At 41.0% G+C, this 25166-nt stretch overlaps 1 protein-coding gene across 5 annotated transcripts in view; it reads right to left on the bottom strand.

Annotated features, from left to right (window-relative positions):
• JCAD (junctional cadherin 5 associated) overlaps window positions 1-24853 on the bottom strand; it is a 72573-nt gene extending 47720 nt beyond the window's left edge. The window contains exons 1-3 of one of the 5 annotated variants that reach the window (XM_072651849.1): window positions 24712-24786; window positions 22899-22975; window positions 21192-21254 (exon numbers count right to left, since the gene is read on the bottom strand). The gene's annotated coding sequence lies outside the window, so the exon portion shown is untranslated. Of the gene's footprint in view, window positions 1-21191; window positions 21255-22898; window positions 22976-24711 lie in introns of those variants that run through there. The other 4 variants (XM_072651848.1, XM_072651851.1, XM_072651852.1 and 1 more) reach the window with 4 other exon arrangements.
• Window positions 24854-25166: the final 313 nt, after the last annotated feature.

The following is a 25166-nucleotide window of genomic DNA, read 5'->3' as shown; positions in this document are numbered from 1 at the left end:
GTAAATATCTACAGGAAGCAAGCATCAAGTGTGATCCAAACCTGGGTTATCTGACTCCAAATCTACCCACTTTCCACACTGGCTTTTCATTGGCTAGCTATGAGTTACCACAGATCAGAGTATCAATCAGATACATGCCTTCTTAGCCATCAAAAAGACTGACTCATTTACGTTCACTTCTACAATCCACAGATTCTGACCAACAGCACGGCCCAGGTGGCCACTTCCAGCCAAGATCTGGCTCTGCATTCTTTCGCTGGCATCTTTTCCAGGTCATTCTAGTGAAACCTTGATAAGGGAATGTGCTAGTGACCACCAAGAGCAAAGCTGAATTGCCATAGCAACACAGTCACTCTTAAAACATAGCCCAGACAAGTCCCTGTGGGGGATTTTTCACATGTTTAACTCTTTATCTGTATTGTGATCAATTTTATTATTATTTTGTTTACCAGGATAAGACACATCCAATGAAAAACTTCCTCTTGCATCAGAGCTGAGCAACGGAAACACATCTTTCAGCTTCTGAGTTGATTAGGGACATGAAGAGGTTAAATAACTTGTCCAGGGTCATTCAGAAGGACTTAGACTCAGGTCATCTTCTTGCCTCCAAGGACAAATCTCCATTTATCACTCCAGCTGCCAGACTGTGATTAAAAGACTAGGAAAATTTTTTAAATGGATTTGGGGTATATTCAATTCCAGGATGGAACTACCATAGAAGCTACAGCAGAAATGCAAAAGATGAGACCAGGAAAGAACCCCAAGCCCACAGATCATGATCTATCACTGGCCTTTCTTGAGAGACCCCAAAGCTGACGGTGGGTAAGTTCCATTCACCATCTCCACAGTTCCCAAGGGATATGAGGAGAAAGAAGAGGGGCCATTACAAGTCTTGACCTCTCTATTGAGAGTGATCAGGAAAATTCCAAAGTGGGTCCTCAACAGGAATAAAGGTTAGATAGAGACTCTTGATTCAGACATTTTTGTATAAACAAAAACTGAAGAGATTTTGCGTCAAAAAAGTAAACCATTCACAATTAAGTATTTTAGATCTCCTCCAGGGCCATGAGACACACTCAGGAATGAAGGGACAGACTAGCTTTGAAGTGATCCCTATAGGGCACCATTTAGTATTCCAGAAATAAACATCAGAGAGTTCCTCTCAGATCCTCCACAGAAACAGGGGGCTCAGGGTTGTCCTTCCTCATTTCCCACCTGGCCACTCTGCTAGACTTCAGTATTTTCTCCAGAAATCATCCTTCTGCAAGATCTGAAAACCACACCTCCTCAATACTCCCTGCCCTTCCTCGGATTGAAGAGGGTGGATACTGGAGTGCTCCTCCCAGAGTTCCAGGGTCATCATCTCCTCATCTTCCTCTTGCCTTCAGACCTTCATCTCATCCTCTCACCAGGTACCCTCTGCTCCTCCTTTTTGATTTCTTTTTTAATGTTTTGTCTTTCCCAGTTAGATTGGGAGATCCTTCAGGGCAAGGACTGCCTTTTGCCTTTCTTTTATCCCTAAGCTTACCACAGGGCCTGGAACACAGTAGGTGCTTAATAAATGTTTACTGACTTCACTAAAATGAGAATGAAATAAAACAAAGGTAGAAACAATGATAACAAAACTCTGTTAGGAAACTTCTATCCAGTAGGATCAGAGCAAGGGTGGAGAACTTGCAGCCTCCAGGTCACATGTGGCCCTCTAGGTGCTCAAGTGCAGCCCTTTGACTGAATCCAAACTTCACAGAACAAATGAAGCCACCTGTGGCTTTGAGGCTGCAGGTTCCCCACCCCTGGTTTTAGAATAAGGCTTGTCTACCACAGATGAGCAAAACTGGCAATCAAGGCTTTAGGTCTAGCGAGCTACTGGATCATATGATGACCTGACATGGATATAATCATAACTGGAGGTGACGGGGCAGGTGGCAGTTTCAGACTTTGCTAAAAAAAAAAAAAAAAGCCATAATATAACCTTAGAAGCATGGGGTCCAAAGTGTTTCGATTGTCTGAAATGCCTACCTTTGTTTTCATCTGAGCCACAAAGGGTAGGTACAAGAGCAGTGGATTTCACACAGTGAGAAGGAGCTATCAGAGGGCAAGGGATCAAGCAAAAGAAGTCACATGGAAACCATGTTAAATCTTCCCAGGTATCCCCTCTGATCCAGAAAGGGCTCTTTTCTCTCTTCTTTCTCTCTCTCCCTCTTATACCTTCCTAGCTTTTCAACTCAGTCTTAACTCTTCTTTTAAAAAATATTCTTATATCTTTTGCTTTCCTCTCAATATATCCCTTCCTTCTCCTGTCCCCAGAGAGGGAAAAAAAGAAAGGAGAGAAAAGGGAGGGGAAGCAGTTCCATAAAAATAACCAACACATTAACCAAGTCTGCCAGCACATACAGACTAATACAGTGTTCCCCCACCCCCACCCCCTTCCCAGTCCTCCACTCTCTTCAAAGACTAGAAGAAAACATATTTTTTTTCCTCCTCCTTTCAAGGCCAACCCTGATCATTCTAATGACACAGATCCAGGTCCAAGTTTTTTGTTGATGTCCTTTCCATTTACACTGTTGTACTTATCATCATATGGGGTGTTTCCCTAGTTCTGTTCCTTTGTTTGGCATGTTTGTATAATCTTCGATACTTCTCTGTATAAGTCACACTAATTATTTCTCATGGCACAGAAATATTTCATTAAATTCATATCCCACAATTTATTTGGCCATTTACTAATCAATGAGCTTCTTCTCCTTTTCCCCCCAGGCTTTGTTGCTACAAAAAGTGCTGCTATAGATACTCTAGTGAATATGGAACTTCTCTATTTTTAACCTTCTGGTGCATATGTCTAGCAGTAGGATCTCTGAATCAAAAAGTATGAATGTGTTAGTTATTTTCTGAGCTTAAGGCCAAGATAGTTTCTAGAATGGCTCTTCAGTAGAACAGATCACTATCATTCAAACACCTAATCACCCAGGTAGGTAGTGCAGTAATTAGAGAGAATCAGATCTGGAGTTAAGAAGACCTGAGTTAAAAATCTGGCCTCAGATAACCTGTTAGCTGAGCTGTGTCTTCCTGGACGAGTCACTTAACATCTGCCTGCCTCCATTTTCTTCTCTGTGGAATAATAACAGTGCCTACCTCCTAGAGCTGTTGTAAGAATCAGATGAGAGGTTTGTACTGTGCTTTGCAAACCTTAAAGTACACACACACACACACACACACACACACACACACACACACACACACACACACATACACACGGTTTTATTCATAGTAGTAATTAGTTAGCCAGTCCTTTCCCAGTTCATTACTCTCCTAAGGGAAACATTTTATAGTGATTTTTAAAGAAATAGTCAACCAAACGAATAAATTCTCTACTATCTACTTTATGTTGCACACTTTTTTTTACCTTCTGAGAAACTAACTCTGGGTGGCTTCCTATGACCTAGAAATCTATAACTTTCTTTACAAAAGCAGATTTCATTCACTAAGGCCCTTTTTAAGATGTATACAAACACTCGAATGAATCTGCTGTCAACGACATGAGGATTCCTTCCAGTGTTAAAGACTGTGGCTCATCCAACTCACAAAAACAGCAAATGAAGCATCATTAAGATGTGAGTGGTAAAGGATTAAGTATACTCAATGCTGGTCAGTTTCTGGAAGGTTCTTTTTTCTTCCTTCTTTTTGGGTTATTTTGTTTTTTTCCCCACTGTTCTCTTGACCTAAATATTCCTAGCAGACCATCCAGAAGATGGTGGTCAAAAATAGTAAGGGGACTGGTAACATTTAATATGGAGCAGTTAAAGATACAAGCATCATTGAACCTCGAAGAGAAATCCAAGAGACACAACAGCTGTCATCAAATATTTAAGGTGCTACAAGATAGAAAGGGCATTCATTAGATCTGTCCTGCCTTACTCAAGAGAACAGAACTGGACCAAAAGGTGGAAGTCAGAGAGGAAAATATGTTGGTTCGATGAAAACAAGAGTTTTCTTAATGGATAAAGCTGTCCAACAATGTCATGACTAGCCTCTGGAGCTATTGAGCATGCCAAGATACTAGAATGACTGACAATTTTAGTATTGTCCTGGAAGGGATTCCTACATTGGGGCCATCCAGTGACCTTTACAGTCCTCATTCTTTCCCTTTTTTCTTTCCACCTAGAATCTAAGAGTCAGTAAGCCTGACAAAGATGGGAGAAGGGATTTGTAAAGCTCTAGCATAATCAAAATATGCCACTTGCATGGCAAAGGTTATACAATTAGCTTTCAGAAACTCCTCAGCTCACTGTTCTGTTTTTTAATAACAATTCTCTTTCACAATCCTACCTCTCTACACTTGCTTTTCTAGAAAATGATTACTCACTGATTTAAACTACTTTCCTAATCCCCAGAAGTAAGATAGAAGAGAGGCCAAAGTCCCTAAAAAAGTCAGGGCTGTATTTTCAGCATCTCTCATTAGTCCACAAAACACCCAATGTGGCACGTTACCCAACGGGAGCAGGAATAAATGTTATTACTGGATTAAGAAAACTTAGAAAGACTATTGTCTACTGGGAATGGAAAATCACAGGATCTAGAGTTAAAAAGAACCTTAGGGATCACATCATTGAATATTCTAATTTTACAAATGAAGAAACCAAGACTCAGAGAGGTTAACTGATTTGTCAAAGTTCAAACCAACAGATGGCAAGATTCACATCCAAGTCCTCTGAATCCAAATCCAGCATGCCTTCTATCATACCACATTGAGGTAATTTTAAATGTAATTAGAGTACATTTTCAAAAGGACACACAAACTTTGAGATGACCTATCAAATATCATGAAATCTATCCTGAGACCACTTTCTTTACCAAAAAAATGCACCAGGTGATATTAAACGGTGATGGTGTTCTGTTATTCGTTGGCCAACTACACTTGACTACAATTGCAATTAACTCCCAATAAGCCTATGGATCAAGAGAGCCGCCATCTGACTAAGAAGTACTTCCAGTTCATTGACAAAACATTTTAAAGAGAAATTTCTCTTGACCTTCCTTTACATTGTAATCAAAATCTGGAAACTATCACTCTAACTCTCTTTCAGTTTGAGAAAGGTAGAAAGCAATCCCTTTCCTCTATTAAATGAATTTCTCTAATTCTTTTTTTTAATTCTGGATTTAATGATTATTAATGCTTTCTTCCTCCACCTCCTTTTCCTTCTCCCCCTCCTCCTCATCTTCCTTTTTTCTTTCTCTCCCTTCTCCTCCTCCCTCTCCTCCTGCTTTTCTTTGTCCTCCTCTTATTTCTCCTTTTCCTTTTCCTCCTCCTCCTCTTCCTCCTCACTTTCCCCCTTCTCCCTGGAGCCAAATATTCCTCAGTCTAATGAGACCACAATACTATTTCCCTCCCCCACAAAAGCTCACTAACAAAAAGCAAAACTCTGGCTGGTCTTTCTTTCTGCCTAGGAAGTATTGTGAGTGTATTATTTCTCCACTGATGCCCCATCTACTTCAGTCTTTTCTTCCATGCAAACATCTCCCCTGTGGCTTAGTTACACAGCAAAATATCAGATTAAGACCAAGTAACACAGCATACAAAATTCCTCATACAACCTTCATTGCTGCTCTCTGCTTTTTAATCTTGCCCAAGTGAGATTCAGTTGAATAAAACCAGATTTAAAAAAAAATTATTATCATTGTTATTAAAACCAAATTTATAAAACTGTTTTTGCAAGAGAGGAAAGTATAGATGCACATATGCACTATTTCAATTTTCATAAAAAGAAGAAATCTGTACTTAGCCATTTAATATTTCTGGGGTGAAGAGAAAAGATAGAATTATAGCATTTTGTTCTCCTCCCTCTCCCAGCAGCTGTTACTATTACCTGTTACTAAATTGTACTTTAGGCCAATACATATCACAAGTCACTATGACTGAGCAGTTAAGTCCTATGGAGTTGCCTAAGGCATTGAGAAGATAAGTGACTGTTTCAGGGTCACATATCTATAAAGTATCACAAGCAGGATTTGAACCCAGGTCTTCTGCACTCTAGTCCAATACTCTATTAAACTGGGCTGTCTCTGAGACTACTCACATGGTTTAAAACATATGCTGTGCTTTCATTGCAATAGTGGCTGTAAAAAAATAAAAAAGCTTAAATCAGAATAAAATTGAAGTAGGTGAATAAGAAGGAAGAATTCATCATCAATTTCTTTGTCATTTCTCTATAAAACTGCCATTTCCATAGGCTGAAACAAAAATATACATGTGCATGGTTTCTAATTTGAGGAGGGGAAAAAGCCCAACAATCTGGCAAATGCAGTTGTTTTCCCAGACCTTCTTTTTTGTTTGACTTGTGACATCCCTTGTCCTGTTCCATAACAGGCTTTGCTTCCTGCAGATTACTGCTACCCAGTTTATAGCATGAACTGTCAAAGTTAAGCATTTCAGTTTCCCAACAGCATAACCTTACAAATTCTCTGGCTACCCACACAACATTCTGATTCAAGGTCAATGTGTTATTTTTTTCCTGAGAAACCTGTACATACATGCACACTAAAGAAAAAGGCTTTATTCTATGAACATAAATCCAGTTAACAGATCTTGTGTCAAGGACTAACTAAATGTACTGTGTTACACTTTCTCCATTTTCTTTTCCTCTTTGATTGTGATTTCAATGGTGTGGGGAACTTCCCAATTTGGAAATACTATCCAGTGATGGTGACTGACAACTCATCAGTAACGAGAGTCTTGGACAATCTCAAAGCTTGCAGATGTCTGAGGCAGGATTTGTACCCAGGTCTTCCTGATTCCAAGTTAAGCCCACTAGCTGCTCTGGCAGATTGCCTCTCCAACATTTTCCTAACAATAATAAGAAGTTTTCTGATTTCCTAAGCTACGAGGCAACAAACAAGAAAATAATATCATATATTAAACAAACCAGCATTGTGTCTGGAGACAAAATTAGACACGCTTGAATCTACTCTGTGGGTTCACTAAGAGGCCTGCTTCACAGACCCAAAGTCAACTGCCCATCTATGAATGAGAGTGATGAGGAGAATGGAAGGAGATAGCTTTCACAATTCTGGATAGAGGGGGGATTATTAATCAAACAAAGCATAGAGGTGACCTGAAAAGATAACACAGATAATTCTGATGGCTTGAAATTAGAAAGAGAGGCAGCATGGTATCATGCAGAAGAAGGTGGCCCTTGGAGCTGGAAGAGTTGAGTTCTGAGCTCTGCCTTTGACATATGTTGTTCACGTAAACCAGGACAAGGCACTTAAGCTCTCAGTGCCCCTAAGACCTACTCTGAGACCTGGTGTTCCACACTCTGCTTATCCCAGAAACTTTCCCTAGCACTTAGAACAGTGCCTAGCACAGAGTAGATATTTCAATATATGTTTATCGATTGATTGATCTGCAGTAATGGGGAGTTTCCGTAACAGGGAGCTTCCCACACTGCACAAATCACAAACCTAGACCAAAAAAATAAAATAAAAAGCTTTTAGAGGAATATAAATAAAACCAACAAAGACAAAAAAACCAGCGTATCAAGTATTTTTTCCTCAATTACTTTCCTTTGTTACAAAGAAGGGTCCAATGGAGGTAGGCTCAAAGGAAGGATAAGTCAAATAATTTGATGTAAAAACAAAAAGTATCAGTAAAATTTATTGAAAAAAAAACTCTGAATGTGAGTTCTCATGTGCACTCAGAATTTGGGATACTCAAAAGCATCAGTAGAGTCATCAGTCAAAAATCTACATTTGATCTGCTGCATGACCTTGAGCTATTAGATCATCTAGGGTTTTGGTGTTTATTAGTAACATGAATTTTTCCCCCTCTTCTAATGTAGTTTAGGAAAATGAGTGTCATGCCAAAAGGTTGTTATGAAAAAGTATGTTGGAAATGGGAAAATGCTATGGAATTACCATTTGTTATTCATTATAATATGATAATAATAACAAATAACTACCATGGTATTAACTGGACTATACATGAATAATATTTGTAAAACCTGATAAAGATGAACAAGCAAGACAAAAAATATATAATAAAATATGGTGGAAAAAGCCACGGCATCAGATATGACTACTCTCAACACTAAAGGCCGCTATTATCTTGCTAGCAATTATCTTCCATATGCAATTGATATGACAATATTTTGGTGTGCGTAATAAATGGTTTCTAAAAATCCAGGAAAACATGTTTTCTCCCTTATCTCATACTTCTAATCATGTATCCCACTCTCCAGCCAAACCATTCCCCATATAAATCCCACACTTTCTTTCTGCATTAGTGCATGTTGTTCCCTCTTGAATATTGTCCATGAACTTCTCCCTTCCCTTCGCCTTCCCTTCTCTCTGATGAATCCTACCTATGCATTGTCATTGTTGTTATTTGGCCTTCCTCCTGGAAGAGGACCATGACACCAGGAAGGTGATGTCATGACTTGAAAGTGAATTGGATTTAAGTGAGGCGGTGCTATGCAAAGTCATCAGCTTCACTTTTTCCAGAGGAGTCATCAGGGTTCAGTAGCAAGAAATAGATCAGGACACTGGAAATGGCCCCGGGGAACAGTGGCAGACCTGGGCCTTTTTAAGCTTTTTAAGTCTTTCCCATTTTTCAGTTTGTCTAAGGCAATGCCCATTCAGTGATTAAGGCCAGGTAAGGAATGAAGCAAAGAATGTTGTCTTTCATCTAGTCAAAAAAAAAATGCCAGTCTAGGAGAGAAAGACCCTCAGGCCTTCTGGCCAAAACAGAAACAATTGCTATTTATACTCACTCTAAACCATCAGAGCCCAAACAACCAAATGATGCTTGGGCTGGGACCTATTGTTGGCCAATCAATGAAAGCCAGAGTGCTTTGGGTTTAAAGCATGGTCCTTAAACTCCAAGCCCATAAACTCCAAGATATCTTCTAAGGTTTCAGCAATCAAGATTTATATTCCTTTGGGCAGAGTACCCACAGGTAAAGGTATGATTCCCTATGTGCACATGGGGAGAAGAGGGAGGAAGAGAATGAGGGAAGGACAAAAGGAAGGAGGTAAGGAAAGAAGGAAGGAAGGAGGGAAGGAAGGGAGGGAGGAAAGAGAGGAAGGAGCTGTGTTGCCCAACTGGAACTGGCCAGTTGAGTCCCCAATGGGACAGCTACTAATATTCACAGAAGAGGACCATGACATTGGGAAGGTGATGTCATGACTTGCAAGTGAATTGCATTTAAATGAGGCAGGGTTTTCTCACCTAGCTTTAATCACTGAATGGGCATTGCCCCAGACAAACTGAAACCTTGGGAAAGACTTTAGCTTAAAAAGACCAAGGTCTCCCACTGAATCCAGGGCCATCTCCAATCATCATGATCTATATCTTGCTTCTGGACCCAGATGAATCCTGAGGAGAGAGTGAGGCTGGTGGCTTTGCACAGCCCTCACTTAAATCCAATTCACCTGCAAGTCATGACATCACCTAAATGTCATGGTCCTCTTCAAGAATGAAGGACAAACAACAATCAACAATCTATGTTAGTAGCTGCTCCACTGGGGACCCAACTGGCCAGTTCCAGTTGGATAACACAGCTCCTTCCTCTCTCTCTACATCCCTCTCTACATCCCTCTCTCCCTCCCTCCCTCCCTCCCTCCCTTCCTTCCTTCCTTCCTTCCTTCCTTCCTTCCTTCCTTCCTTCCTTCCTTCCTTCCTTCCTTCCTCCCTTCCTCCCTTCCTCCCTTCCTTCTTTCCATCCACGCTTTAAATCCAAAGCACTCTGGCTCTCACTGATTGGTTAACAGTAAATCCCAGACCAAGCCTCAGTTGGTTATTATTTGGGCTCTGCTAGTTTAGAGTGAGTGTAAATTTCATTAATTCTGTTTTGGCCAGAAACCCTGAGGGTCTTTCCCTCCCATACTGATTATTTTTTTTACTAGCTAAGAGGCCATTCTTGGTCCATTTCTTACCTAGCCTTAATCACTGAATGGGTGTTGCCTCAGACAAAGTGAGACCTGGGAATGATCTTAGCTTAAAAAGGTCAAGGTTTCCCACTGCATTCAAGGCCATCTCCAGTCACCTTGATCTATATCTTGCTACTGGACCCAGATGACTCAGGAAGAAAGAGTGAGGCTGGTGACTCATTCATTAAAGCCCAATTCAAGTATAGTCTCCTCCATGAGGGCTTCTTGGAGAGCAGCCAAACCCTTCCCACCCATGTTGCATCCTCCCTCCCCCCTCCACCTTTGGACCTCATATAGCCCATTGTTGGCACAGCACCTGTCTAGTGATCTATATTCAAGTTATTCTTGTGTCATCCCTTACCAGGCTATAAAATTCCTCAGCCTATTTCTTATCTGTAGTATCTGGCTTAGTACCCTTCCCAAAGTAGGGGTAGAGAAAGGGATAGGGACAGGTATGGGGATAGGGAGAGGGATGGAGATGGGGAATGGAATGGGGATGGGGAGAAGGATGAGTATGAGAAGAGGGGTAAGGACAGGGATAATGACAGAGATAGGGATAGGGATAAGGTGAGGGAGATGGATGCGGACAGGACCTGTGCTTTCATTAACATAATACCCATCTCCCAAATGGGGAAACACTTGCTTGACAACTTAGCACCTTACAGAGATGTCTAGAGTAGGTAGAATTTAAGTGACTTGACAAGAGTTCCACAGCTAGGTTCTGATGGCTTGGAAGTCAGCTCTCTATCCACTCACTACTCCATTCAACCATGCCCCACTAGTTGGACTCTTTGGATCTGACTCTGCAATGATCATGATTCAGCAAAGCTCATCACCAGTAAACTCAGAGATTATGCCAACTTTGATACTGGTGCCTCAGGCAGGAGGGCAGAGCAAAGAACTCCACCCTCAGGTTCCTTTTGTGTGTTATCTTCCCCCATTAGGCTATAAGCTCCTTGAGGACAGGAACTGTCTTTGTCTTCCTTGTATTCCCTATGCTTAGCACAGTCTCTGGCATAGGAGATGGTTAATAAATATTTATTGAATTGAACTCTCTCTTACACATAGCAAGTGCTTCATAAATGTCCCTAGAATTAAATATTGAATTCTTAGTCATTACATATTTTTCATTATTACATATTCTTCATTGAGTGAATATTTATTAAGATCCAGAGTCATTTGGAGGAGAAGTGAGACTAGTGACCTTGCACAGCCCTCTCTCACTCAAAACAAAGTCAAGTGCAAGTCATGTCCTCATTTCTCTGATGGCATGGTCTTCTTCGGCACCGAAGGATGAACACAACAATAATTGATTAACTTACTCCAGGGTATAAGGTGATGTAGTAAGTCTGTCCAAGGGATACAAAGATAAATAAAATATGGCCTCTGCACCAAGGGGTCTTGGGGGTTAGTAGAGCAGAGAAGACAGGTACCCAAATAACATGACTTCAAGATAATATATGGAATAAGTGACTCAGGAGGGCTACATGTTGGTCAGCACATGGGAGGCTGCAGGCTTCTGACAATATACCTAGGACAGGGGGTTTTATTCTGGGGTTCATGAACTTTTAAAAACTATATAGATTTTGATAGCCATATTTCAATATGAATGGTTTCCATTGTTAATTCTATGTACTTTACATTATTCATTTAAGAATATTATTCTGAGGAAAGGGCCATAGGCTTCATCAAACTGTCAAAAACACACAAAAAGGTTAAGAATTCTGCTCTTGAATTCACAAAGTGACCCAATGTCCCTTCTGAAACTGATGTAAATAAAGAACAACTTTAAATGACTGGGATAAGCCAAAGGGTAGGTGTATAAGGAGGGTGAAGATTAGAACAGGAAGCTTCTGGATTCCATCAGGGGACTAGGATGCTTCCCAAATCTCAAGTAACTAAAGGGTCTTCCAAAGACATGCAGCACTGTGAGGTACAGCTGAGAGTAGTAGACGTGGAGTTAGATGCCCTGGGTTCAAATTCTGACACTTGCCATGTGACCTGAGGCAAGTCATGTTTCTTCTCTGGGATTCAGTTTTCATAACTGTTAAGGGGGGTGGGGATAACTGCTAAGAAAGGGTCCAGGAGAGGCATTTAGGCTAGATGAATTTTTAAGGTTCCTTTCAATGCTAATAATCTATAGTTTCAAAAATCCAACTGGGATGGCATAATCAAAAGGTAATTCAAGAAACTAATCTTGGGAATTCTGAAGTGTGAATGATTAAAAATTTGTCAGAGTGCCTATAACTCATGGGAAAGGGTATCCCACCTGGAAGACACATTTCACTCAACTTTGCAGGTATATCCCTACAATAGAGATCAGTGCATCAACCTATCACAGCTTGACAACACTGTCCAATGAAATTGTTTAATTTACATGGGCTCTGTTGACCAAGAAATCATCTGGATACTACTTTAGTTCCCCAGGTCACTTTTCTATTGGGAAAGAAATGTGTCTACCTCACGTGAGTATTCTAGCCTACTTGGAAGTTAGAGTTCTCATTTTTTAAAAAAATTAGCCAACATAAATCAGTTCTCCCAGACCCTTGAATATTACTCCTCACTCTTCTTGCCTCCTGAAATAAGTGTTAAAATAGAGCAGTAAGAAGAGGCTAGTTTGGAGCAGTGGATAGAGTTGGCTTAGGGTCAGGAAGACCTGAGTTCAAATCCAGTTTTAGACAATAGCTATGCAACCCCGGACAAGTCACTTAAGTTCTCTCAGACTGTTTCCGTATCTGTAAAATGAAGGGGTTAGACTCAGTGGCCTCCAAGGTCCTTCTAACTCTAAATCTATGCTCCCATGATGCAACAAACTTGCAAAGTTCAAGACTGGACAAGAATAAGTGAGAACACAAAAAAATAAGAATACCCTGTGAAGCTCAGACAGACCTGTCAGCCAGGTTGCACTGCTCTGTCTGATTCGTAGTCAGGAGATGCAGTCACTTTATGTCCCTGGTCAAGTGTCTTAAACTTCTGTATAATGGGCACAGTACTGCTTATATTGTCTACCTCACAAGGTTGTACGAGGGGGACACTTTGTAAACTAAAGTATTATTGAAAATGTCACAAGTTCTGCTTATTAGAGTCACCATACTGAACTGTGATACACAGTGCTACTGGCCATTGGAAGAAAGGGAGATTGTGGCCACAAAGCAGATTAAGGAAGACTCACAAAGGATGCAGGATTTTGGCAGGTGGATGGGTGTGGAGGAGAAGATTTTCAATTACTTCAAGTACTAGACAAATGGATACTATAATATAGACATTATAACACTACACACACACACACACACGCACATATATATATGCAAATACACATATATGTATATGTATGTGTATAGATAGATATATAGTATATATGTTATATATACTATATATACACACACATATATATATATATACCCTCCTCCACACACATGTGTGTATATATGTGTATGTATATGTATGTGCAACTATATGTATAGATAGAAAGATAAAGGAAGGGAAAGAAAGAGAGAAAGAGAGAGAGAGAGAGAAAATGAGAGAGAGAAGGAGGGAGGAAAGGAGGGAGGGAGGAAGGAAGGAAGAGGGTAAGGCTTGGAAAGGTAAGTTGGAGTCAAACTTTGGAGGGTTTTCAATCACAAGAGGAGTTTAGACTCCATCACGTGAGCAAGGGGAAGCCACTGGAGACTTCTGATGGGAAGTCTGTCATGATCAAGTTTGTCCATTGGGAAGCTTAGCTTGGCAGCTACACGTGGGATGGGAAGGAAGTGTTTGAGTTGAGCATGCCAGTCAGGAGGCTACGAGGTAATTGAGAGGAGAGGCAATAAGAATAATATTATAGTGGAAATGGAAAGGAGGGCAATGGGGTGAATGGCATTGTCCAATATAGGACGTGGTGAATGACTAAAGGAGTGAAGTGAAAAAAATCAAAGATGATTCCCAAGTTTCTAGCTTAAGTGACCAGGAAAACAGTGGAGCTATTTCTATAGGAATAGTTTACCAGGAGGGGGAGCCAATTTAGAGGATGTGACAAGGAAAGTTTAGTGTTTAATATTACATAATTTTAACTACTATTCTCTGGACACTTTCTTACTCCCTCCAAAAACCAAATTCTCCCAAATTGCCAAGTAGATTTTCATTAAAATCTTTTTCTGTTAGCAACAACAATCCTAATGCAAGGGATCTTAGCCATTTTTGTTTTGTGGATCATTTTGGAAGCCTGGGGAAGGCTATGGACCTACTCAGCTCAGTGGTTGCAACGGACAGAGAGCTGAACCTGGAGTCAGGAAGTGCAGAGTTTAAATCTGGCCTCAGCCTCAGACATTTACTGACAATGTGAACCTGCCTCTTCCTACCTCAGTTTCCTAATCTATAAAATGGAAATAATAGTGTCTACCTACCCCACCCCCCAGGTTGCTAAGAGAACCAAATGAGATGCTATTTGTATAGCACTTTGCAGTACTTAATGTGCTATATAAATGCTGGCTATTATTAAATGCATAAAATAAAATACATAGGATTACAAAGGAGACTAATTCTATTGAAAGATAGTTATAAAAATGTTGTTGTTGTTTTTTTTAATTTCACAAACTTCAGATTAAGAACTCCTGACCTAAGGATAAAGATAGGGATTAGACCCATGAGTCCAATGGTATCGGAAGCTCCCAATGTAGGTCAGCACCTACTCTGCAACTTAAAATCCTAGACAGCTGCCTTGAGCATTAAGAGGTTGTGACAGGCAGTATGTGTCAGAGCTGAGACTTAAATCAAGTCCTCCCTGGCTTCAAAGCCAGCTCTCCATCCACCACACCATGCTGCCCAGGATTAAAACTATCCAGGTTCAAGGAACATTATTTCAGGGCAGAGTTTAAGTCCTTGGTTATGGCAACCAATTCTGGGTATTTATATTGTCCCATGTATACCTCACCACTCAGAATTTAAGGAACACTCTACATCTCCAAGAGGGATCATTTCAGAATGATGGGACCAATAATTATACAGCATATCACATGACACCAGAGCTAATACATTATAATTGACATTGTCCACTTCAAAGCTGTCTCCTTGGGAAGCCATACTCACATGGACACACGAGCCATTGCTCAAAACAATTTGGGGGTGTCAGAGGAATGCCTACAAATATGGTTTGTAAACTAGAAAAAGAATCTCATTGCTGTTGACTCAAAGTAACAGAATAGTTTTAAAAAAGAAAACCAAAAAAATTAATTTGATCTTACACAGTATTAAGAAAGGCAATGTACAAAACAGACATGGTGATGGTCCTATTAAATATACTTGGCCTTAGACCAAATATGTAGTATTTCATTGAATTCTCAGCCCCACCTTCTAGGCATGGTGGTGTCTGGTGGAGTTGGTATAAAAGAAGACTACCAAGGTGGGGAGGGCAGAAATGTGCCATAAGAGAATCAATCTGAGGGAAACATGTAGTAGAGGAGACTTTAGGAGGAATATGATAGCTGTCTAACTATCTGAAGGGCTATCTTATTAAAGGAGTAGATTCACTTTGCATACCCCAGAGGACAGGCCTGGAAATAACAGGTAAAAATTACAGAGACAGAGTTAGAAAAGATGGAAAGAATTGATGGAAAGAATTTCAAATCAATTCAATAAACACGTATTAAGTGTCTACTATATGCTACATCCTCTGCTAGGTGCTCCAATAAGACAGTCTCTCATGCATATCCTTGGTAAATGCAGTTCCAGGACTGTTCATGTCATCTAATGACCTCTCATTATTAACACTATGCAAGGCATAGTGCTTCTGCACACTTCACTTTGAATCTGTTCATATAAATCTTCCCATGCCTCCTCCAGGGCCTTCTCAATGAGATCCATAATTGCTCAGAAGAAAGCAATCTAAAAATCCATACAGGAAAAACTAACTGGATTAAAGCTGCCTCTCATTCAGTTGAAGGTGAGGCCTCTGATTTAGTCCATTAACATTAAAACTTGGCATAGGCACTGCAGATGGATATGCATTAAACCCAGAAGTGAAGAGAGAGAAGGAAAATGGGCTGGCATTTGAGAAACCATACCGTATTTTTCATGATCCCAAGCTATTCCCAGACACAAAAGCCCACCATGTTTGCTGTTAACACCAATTTCCTACTAGTGACATAATGTAGAGTTACTCATGGAACAAAAGACTCAGATTGGCAGGTGACCCAAAGGGTAACTGGCACAGAATGGGAGCGAGTAGGTTAAACCATATTTTCCATTTTTAACAGAGAAAGTGCAGTGCTTTAGGAGACAGCAGTTCCAGGTTCAAATCTGGCATTTGACACAGATGTGGCTCTAGGCAACTCACTTAAACTCCCCTAGATCTCAGGATCTGTAAAATAAAGGGTTTAGACTAAATGATTTTTAAGGTCTCTTCCAACTCTTACTCTTTGATTCCATGGTCTATACACCAGAAGAATAAAAAGGGATATTATCAAGGAAATATATGACAGGAGAAGGAGGTGGGCTGGCTATGCACTGGGAGTAAGTGATTGCCAGACTGAGCGTGGCACTGGCTTAGAGGATGTCCAGATTTGTCCAGGATGTTGGACAAATAGCTTATGGAGGATCCATGGGATAACGTAGGTAAGAATCATACTGAATTGAAAGGAAACAAAATCTGCACTAATGAAGGGAACACTCACACCAGGGAGAATGCAGATGCACTGAAGCTATCAAAGTAAGGAAAAAACCTGTAAGAAAGCTGTTCACCTTGGGAAGTAACATGTTTCCTCTTTGGGGAGGTTTCCAAGAGGACAACTGGATGACCAGTTTTCAAGTCCATTTTAGAAGTTTCTTGGCTAGGTACAATGACACTACATTCTCTCTGAGATCTGAGATCTCTTCCATCTCTGGGATATTGTAATTGTATGGCACTCTTTTTTTTGGTCCTCAAGCTAGATTGTCACAAAGCATCTTCATCTGTTCACTTAAATTGGTTCTTATTTATTTATCAGACACGTCTCAAAGTGACTATTTCCAAAAATCAATCTGTCCCCTAAGAATGAAGACACCACTGAAGATATTTAGAAGAAAGTAGACCACCAATTTTGAAGGATTACAGAGCCATTTTAAGCAATGGCAAAATGCAGTAATAAGTTCGTGGCCTTCCAAAGTGACTGTTTTGATGGGGAAAACACTCATTTGAGAGGATAAGTTGTGGTACATTACAAAAATAAATCATTTACAATAACTTTAGTTATAGCTCATATCATCACTTCTCACTTAGAGTACTAATTGTTTTTTGTGTTTCCAGTCTCTACCCTCTGCCAAAATAGTCTTAAGACATAGATATAACCGCCTAATTTCCTTGTAACGGCTCCCTATTACCTCTATGATAAATTACCTGGCATTTAAGACCCTCCAAAATCTAGTTCCAAACTACTCTTTCATCCTTGTTACATTCATATTACTCTTTAATGCACTCCCTGTTCCAGCCAAAGAGTGTTGCCAGTTGTTCCCTGAACCCAACATTCCACCCTCTGGCTACCTGTGTTCACTCAAGCCTTCCCTCACACCTGGAATATACCACTTCCTCAATCCCATCTGTAAAATTCCTTATGGGCAGTTAAGTTTAAGGGCCTCCTCTTCCAAGAGACCTTCCCTGATCCACTCTCACCTCCCTCTGTCCAACATCCAACCCACCCCCAACACATTTTCCCTCTTCAAATTACCCAAGTATTTACCTATTTGTGTACATCTAATTTGAGGGTCAGATTTTTGCTTTTGTCTTTGAATCCCTAGCACTCAGCACAGTGCCTAGAACATAACAAGTATTTAATGTTTGTCTAATTAAGGTTCAACAACAGATTAATGACTGTTATCTCTGTCTTATGTTAATTCCTAGTGTTAACATACACTATAAACCTATGTCTGACTCTTCATAATCTCATTTGGGGTTTTCTTGGCAAAGATACTGGAGTGCTTTGCCATTTTCTTCTCCAGCTCAGATGAGGAAACTAAGGGAAACTGGAGTAAGTGTCTTGCCTAAGGTCACCCAGCTAATAAGTGTCTGAGGCCTGATTTGAACTATGGTCTTCCTGACTCCAGGCGCAGTGCTCCATCCACTTTGCCACCCAACTATCCTATCAGAAATTATCTGTGTTAAATTACCTCTTCCCATATCACCAATTTCTTGATGATTTTTTCTCAAATGAACCTGCCAATGAAAAGCTCAAACTAAATAGTAGCATCACAAGAAGATATCCAGGTTAATACCTGTTATAGAGCACATGAACTACTAAGGAGATGTTACAGCTAAAAATTATGTGGTTTCACTGTACTGGAGACTCTTCCACCCAAGACGATGAGAATCCTTTTCTCCCTTAGTAAACAGAATCTATGAAAGAGCTGGATTTGGATTCAGAGGACTTTGTTTCAAATCTTGACTAGGAACTTAGTAGCTGTGTGAGTTCAGGCAACTCCATAAGCTCTCTGGACCTTAGTTTCCCCATGACCAAAATGAAGGGTTAAGATTAGATGATCTCTATGGCCCCTTGCAGTTCTAAATCTCCACCTTCTGGTGACCCTCAGAACTGAGGCCAGCTTCTAGATAACAGATACAGGCTTGTTCCTGGGTCTCTACTTGGATCTTTTCCAACTCAGAAGAATCTGACAACATTTATTCTCTACCGAAACAATCTATGAGAATTCAGGGTCACCTCCAGGTAACAGATGAGAAGTTGGAACAAGATTTCAGTGGAGGTAACATATATGTGCACACAAACCTAAGGGACCAACATTAATCTATAAAGAGAAGGCTAATGAATCAATCACTATAAGTAGGACAGGGGCTCTCAAGTTGTTTTTTCTAGTAATGGGAATGAATTCCTGAATATCCACCTATTTTCTCTTGGCTGATTTCCCTTGTGACCAGCAGCCTTCATTTGGCAGACAGTTTAGAGTATTTTGTGGTCATATAAGAGCAAAAATAGCAGTCAACATGGGGATGGATCCCATACCTCCAAAACAGTTCAATAAAAATTAGTATAATCATAAAATAAAGCCAAAACTTTGGCTTCTCCCTAGCCCCATCTCTACAGCCAGGACAGGCTTAATAGCCTCACATTCACGTAGCACTTTAGATATTTACTTCATAGCAACCCTGAGATGTATATATTATAAGCAATTCTGTCCCTATTTTGTAGATGTGGGAACTGAAGTGTGGACATTTTCCCATGATCACACAGCTAGTATCTGAAAGAACCTGAACCTACGTGTTCCTATTTCAAATACAATGCTCTATCTAATATGCCACAATACAAAAACAACAACAAAAACCCAACTGTGCGTAACTAAAGAAAGATTGGGGGGGTACCCTAAAGATAAATGAAGAATTCCAATTTCTCGTTATACAGAGCCAAATCACATAAGGCATATAGTCTTACAACCTGTGACATGAACTGATTAACTTGTTTGTGATAAGCTTATGGCACTGCTAACAAAGCTTGATATATAATTACTCTAAAAACATCCCAAGTTTCCGGACTCCAGGAATTTCCCATTCTCCACCCCCCTCCCTACCCAACCCCTTAAATATGCAACTTCTAAGCTGTATTCACTGACATTCCATACTTAAGATGTAACTGGGCTTTGGAGTTGTTGGAAGTTCAGTGTAAATGTTTTCTTCAAACTGAAAACTTTGAGTTCTAATGTTATGATTAATGAACAACAATGTATTCTCACTAAACAAAAGGTTAATATCCAAGGCATGAAAACAAACTAGACATAAGAGAGTTACAAAATGATCCATAGATTTGTCATCCCCACCCCAACCCACCAAATGGCCAAACTGTTCAATTCCATTCTTAGAAATGAGGCTGCCAGCTCCTGTTATCTTAATTATTAAGCAGGATTGTCCAACTGCCCCACTTAAAATACCCAAACATTTAAGTTCAAAAATTCTTCCCAAACCACTGTGATATTGGAGCCAGAGCCTCAAATTTGTGGGAAACACTGCAGATCACCAGAAAGAGTATTTAATCTTTGAAATCATTATTCTAATAAGGACTTCTTCACTGAGTTGGGGTTTCTGAAAGGGACAGAAAAGTTTGGAAACTGGTGTCTTAAATCAAAATCATTATGGAACAATAGTATCTCACCAGACTTGGTCAGCACTGGGCCTGAATTAAAATGGGTCAAGTATGCAATACTTTTTTTCTCTTAAAAAAATGCTACCTCCTCTTTCCTAACGATATAACATTAAAAATTGCCAATATTTACATAGGGCTTTAAAGTTGGTGGAATATTCTTCTCATAACCATCCCAGCAAATACTGTATTATTATCTGCAATTTACAGAGGAGGAAACTGAGTTTCAGAGAGGTTAAATGATTTGCCCATAGGCACACAGTAGGACCTCAGTCTTTTTCAGTTCAGCCATACTCCTGAACTCCTTATATCTCATCTTTCTCACCACCATTCAGATTTACAAAATTTCTTCTTTCTTGACTTCTCCTTCCTCTCTACATGTCCCTTTATATGATAATGGCATTAGTCATTCATTATAACAACTTAAATACCACCACATTTTAAAATGCATTAGAAGTCATCTCATAAGGACTAAGATCAAATACTTTCCAATTTCTCAGACCCTAGAGAGATAGGGATGGGAGCGGGAACAGTTTCTTGGTTCTAAGACAGCTATATAACCTCAGATAATAGAGCAAAATATATAACCTATTATTCTCAGCCCAAATCCACATTCAGCAATGTAAGGTTTTCTCAGACATATAATTTTAGTAACTGACTAGTACCAGGAGTACCCATATGGATGAAATCACAGGTCAGTACCAAAATAAAAAGAGAAGAAAAAACTTCACAGATAACCTAACAATCCTGATAACTATAACATTGAAGAAATTGTTTTGTTTGGGGGTCTTTTTCCCTCTATATATTGAATTTTGACTGTTTACATTTAGATATCCAAGAGAATTTTAGCAGATTCTGGTAGGAAGTGGTAACTAATCTGTACTGAATCAGAATGGGCAATATTTAGACATGAATAGATACATTCTATTATATTATAGAATTAATATTATATATTAATAGATACATTCTATCACACTTACCCAGGATGCCCACAACTAAGTTTTTAAAGGTTAAGTTAGAGGTAGATAGATGATATATGCAAACAAAGATAACACTAAAGTTTCAATCTTTTTCAAGATGAGATTTGGGGGTCATCCTTCTCCCCCCCTTAAAGTTCTGATATAGAAGAGGTTTGGATTTTAAAGGCAATATCAAAGTGTTTAAAGTTTGACCTACCCTTTCCTTTTAGGCTGGATTTTGTGAGTAAGCTTCCCCCAGCATTCCTTAAGTCAGCAGGCCCTTGAAACAAAGCACAATGGCAAGGTTTTAGCAAGTGAGATAACCCTTTCCATCCAAGAGGTGGAAAACAACATCTGTTAAAACCAAATAAGATGCAGTGATGGGTTTAGCAACAGGCCCAGAGGATTTCAGAAACAGTTTTTCCTTGTCAGAGAAAAAAAATAAAAAGCACAACAATTGCTTCATACTCACTTTTCTCAGTCCCAGAACTCCCCTCAGACTAATTAGGTGGATTCTGGCCAAATTTATTTAAACAGGACTTTGCATTCCTACAGGAACTTGTTTCGAATTCAATATCACCACAAAGTTAGGAAGATGTCTTCCTTCAAATATATCCAATGGGTGGGAAGGAGAAGAAAACAGGTCATACCAGAGTTTTTCTCCTGAATATGTGTGACATATTGATTTTAAAAATTCCTTCATCAAGGGAAAAAAACTGTTATCATAATGTTGCTTTTCTCACTGAACAAATAGGCTCTTGTTTACTTCTGGTATTCTAGATCACCCAACAGCAACAGGTATGGAGCTACTGGACAATATGTGACTAATCTGTGGCCAGAGATTATGATGAGATAGACAAGCTAATCCAAGTTTATGTAACATTTCACACTATTCAACACCTGGATGTTTTAAGTAACATAGAAGGAAGTTTAAAAAAAATCCAACTCTTTTTGTTTTCAAATATAACCTCCCTCCAAGTAATATTCTGGTTCCTGCCCAAATGTCTAATCTTTAAAAACAAAGTTGTATTTATGGAATGACTATAATAATAAAATTTACGTAACTCTTTAAAGATTTCAAAGCACTTTACAAACACATCATTAGATTACCAACAACCTGGTAGGGTAAATGCTAATATATTATAATATCCTTTTTCAGGTTAAATAGCCTGCCCAGGGTCACACAACTACTAGGTATCTAAGGCAATATCTGAATCCAGCACTCTGATTCCAAATCCAGCATTCTCTCAGTTATACCACCTCAGATGCCTATTTTCAAATAAAGATGGGAAACCAGATTCTTATAGATTTTATATGCTAAAGATCATCTCTGCTTTTGATGAATTTACTAAATTACCTAATCATATATGGAGAGGTGTACCCCCCAAAAGCCTCACTATTCATAGCCTAAATTTCTAAAAGCAGCTTTCTAAGGCATTTAGCTTTCAAAGTGACTCAATTGGCTTGACCACAATACTGTAATTCTAATTTATCCTAACTCTTCTCATTTCTCAACTTTAGTTTACAAAACTTAAACCATTTAGCAATATACCTTGAGAATGAATATGAAGTAGTGGACAGAGCATGGGCCCATGGAGTCAGGAATGTAGAATTACATGCCTCTGACACAGACTAGTTTTGTGACCATGAACAAGTCACTTGCCCTACCCAGCTCCCTCTGGCTATAAATTACAGAAGGCAGAACTATATCCACAAAGGGAGTTTCCATCCTGGGAGCTCCCCCATGCCACAAAAAAATCTTAGATCAGATCCAAAAAGAAATTAAACAATAGTATAACATAGTAATCTCCAACAATTCAAATGCTAAGCCTTCTTTTTATATTAAAAAGTATTATTCAGTACACACAATTTAAAAATCATCTACCCTCACCTCCATTTTTAAGAAAATGAATTCAGAACTCACTCTGATTTTGATTTCTTTGAAGATTGTGGACTCTCCTGTTTGCTGGACTGAAAAAGAATGGGGCAAAGAGGGAAGTTCTGCAAAATGGCAAAGAGAAAGAAATGACATTCGAATGTCAAAGCTAGGAACACTGAGCTATATCCCCCTTCTACTCCATCCCTCTTTCTCAGTGGGAAGAGAATTCACCGCAGGATCTGAGAAATGAAACTAGGGGTGGGGAGAGGAGGGAAAGGTGATAAGGTAGGGCAGGGGTGGGGGTAAAAGCAGATTTGTTCAATCTATTTCTGACTAGCTTAACACATACACACACCCCAGTGAGTTTACTGGGCATAGTCAGGCTTCACTGACCAAAAAAGTTTTCATTTTTGATACTTTCGTAGTGAAATCACAGTTTCTTTTTTTCAACACCCAGAAGCATCGGAGGTATTAGTTCCTATTAACAGTAACAAGAAGGAAGCAAAGGCGCGTCTTTTAATCCTGTAGGCTGCAGCAGCGGGAATACAATCCTGATTCAGTCCTGCGCTTGTGGTCTCAACATCTAAGAAAGCTGGAGTTGCTGTGACATTTTATGGCCGATTACCGCACTTCTCTTTGGAGGGGTGGGGCGAGAGGGGGAATGAGGTGAGATGCTTGAGGGAATGAGAGAAAGACAGAACAGGTTTCCAGGTTCATAAATGAGCTGATAAACTGGATTTACTGCATCTCTTTTACAATCTCTCTCTCTCTCTCTCTCTCTCTCTCTCTCTCTCTCTCTCTCTCTCTCTCTCTCTCTCTCTCAGAACAATAAACACTGCAGAAGAAACACGCAGTGCTCAGAATTCACAGCCAGAGATTACAGTCATAATCCCCCAGACCTTAAACTGTGTGTGGTGTGCACGTGGGTGCGTTACAGCTGTGGCGGGAGCCGAGGACATCTAGCACCCACCAGCCTTTCCCTTGCCTGTGGTATTTAAACAGGCAAAAGGCTGGAGCCTGGGAGTGCCGGGGGCAGGGGGAGGGAGGCAAAGGGCAGAACTTTGTATATTGAAGTTCTAAATGTTAATGCAGCTAGTTCGCGATGTGCAGTGACCACAAAGGTGAGGCTCCCCAAAGGGTAGTCTGCTGCTTTGCGGTTGCTTTAAGAAGATGTCCAAAAGGAAGCGCTGCAGGGTCGCCTCTATGAAGTTGGGGAACTCGGGAGACAGGGAGGAGCCTCCAAAAAGAGAGGGGGCAAAAGTCACCCGTTTGTCCTCTTCGCCCCGGCGATAGGCAGCTGCCAAGGGAGCAAAGGGACAGGCAAGGTGAAGCCTTCGTCGGGAAGATCCCAAGAAAAGAGGAAACTGGCGGAGAGAGGAGGGACCGTCTTCCCAGGGACTCTGGAAGGCTCAGGCGGCGTGCGCCCAGGGCGCAGCCCTGGAACCGAGAGCGCGCAAAAAGGGCACAGAGTCCTGGAGCTGGGGCGGGGGTGGGGGGAGAGGCGGGCACCTCGGGGGGCAGAGCCGCTGCCGCCGCCGCCGCCCGGACTAGCGCTGGCTACCCTGGGCAGCACCGGAACAGGGAGGACACCTAGAGGGGTTGTAGTGCGGCGGGATGGCAGAGATCCTCCGGGGGTCGGCGGCGGAAGCTGGGGGTGGAGGGCGCTGCTTGGCTTCACTTATTAACGACCCTTACCGACGCAGTCCACAGGAAAGGAATGAGGGGCGGCTGCAGGTCCCAGGCTACAAAAGTTCGGAGGGGAGAAAGGCAGGGTTCGGGCTGGAGGAGAGACACAGGAAAGCGGTGTAGGAATTGTGGGGAGGGTGCAAGGCAGAAGACGAGGAAGTCAGGGACTTACCGAGAGGCTCCCTCATGCTGCCTCCCGCTGCCGGCCCCGCCGCAGCCGCCGCCGCCGCCGTTCCCGGCCGCGGGGTTGTGAGCTAGCAGGCGAGCCTGAAGCGGCCGCTGCTGAGCGAGCATGCCTAGTTCGCCTCGCCCTCCTCCTCCTCCAGCTTCTGCCGCCCCCGCCCCCTTGGCCCCCTCCCCCTGGTCTTCCTCCTCCCCCACGCTCAACCACTTGGAAGTGGGTGCCTCCCTCCCGGCCTCCTTCCTCTGCGGGCAACCCCTAGTTAGAGGTTCGAATCTCTGCAGGGGTGTAAGGTGCTGGGAGGGGTAGAGACGAGGAAAGGGGCGGGGGGGGGGGGGATGGGAAGCGAAAGGAGAAGAGGGAACATAGGCAGAGGGTGCTTAGAGAGAAGATCTGAAGAGGGATGGGGGAGGAGAGGAGGGAGAAAAAGAAGCAGGAATTGGGGT

This window comes from Notamacropus eugenii, chromosome 3, assembly GCF_028372415.1.
Source record: "Notamacropus eugenii isolate mMacEug1 chromosome 3, mMacEug1.pri_v2, whole genome shotgun sequence".
NCBI lineage: Eukaryota > Metazoa > Chordata > Mammalia > Diprotodontia > Macropodidae > Notamacropus > Notamacropus eugenii.
Note: the sequence above shows the minus strand (reverse complement) of the source record. Positions and strands in the feature narration are given on the sequence as shown.